The sequence below is a fragment of the Corvus brachyrhynchos genome, unplaced genomic scaffold (genome assembly GCF_000691975.1).
Source record: "Corvus brachyrhynchos isolate BGI_N302 unplaced genomic scaffold, ASM69197v1 scaffold18, whole genome shotgun sequence".
In the NCBI taxonomy this organism is placed as follows: domain Eukaryota; kingdom Metazoa; phylum Chordata; class Aves; order Passeriformes; family Corvidae; genus Corvus; species Corvus brachyrhynchos.
In genome coordinates this window covers 2,456,740-2,457,578 of record NW_008246064.1, presented here as the reverse complement: position 1 = coordinate 2,457,578, position 839 = coordinate 2,456,740, and positions in this window count along the sequence as shown.

Genomic DNA, 839 nt, shown 5'->3' with positions numbered 1-839 from the left:
AAATCGGCCTTTTAAAAAAGAAAACACAGCTTTCACATGAGTTTTGCAGAGGTTTAGGCTGGGTATCAGGAGAAAGCTCTTTTCTCACAGGGTTTCACTTCACACCACACCTGATAAAACAGCTTGTACATGGTCAACCACCACTTCTTGCCTAGAGGGCAATCGAACACTTCCTCATCTTCATGCCACAGTCAGGAAAACAAAAAGCTTCAGAAAAGATCATGGAACAGAATTTCACAGAATCATTAAGGCTGAAAAAGCCCTCAAAGACCATCGAGTCCAACCTGTGCATGATCCCAACCTTGTCACCAGCCCAGAGCACTGAGTGCAATATCCAGGCCTTCCCTGGACACCTCCAGAGATGGGGACTCCAAATCTCCCTGGGCAGCCCCTCTCAATGTTTAACAACCCTTTTGGTGAATAAATTCTTTCTGTTGTCCAGCCTGAACCTCCCCTGTCACAGCTTGAGGCCAGATCCTCTCTTCCTGTCACTGGTTGCCTGGGAGAAGAGGCTGACCCACCCCTTGCTACATCCTCCTTTCAGGGAGTTATGGAAAGTGATGATTTAGACTTCTGTCCTACAAATCAGGAGCAGTAAGTTCACCAAGTCTATTTCTCCTTTGTTATGCAGCCGTGCAGCTTATCAAAGGTGGTTTAGAAGAGACTTTATTGAGTATTAAGTCATCATGTGATGGTCTGATGCTTTCAGGTGTCAGGAAAATTAATATGGCCTTGTGGTTACTGTCAGACAGCTCTTCAGAGCAGCCCAGCAGCTCCTGCCAAAGAGCTATTACATGGGATTCATTTCAAGAAGGAAGGAGCTCAATTAAAGACCTCGA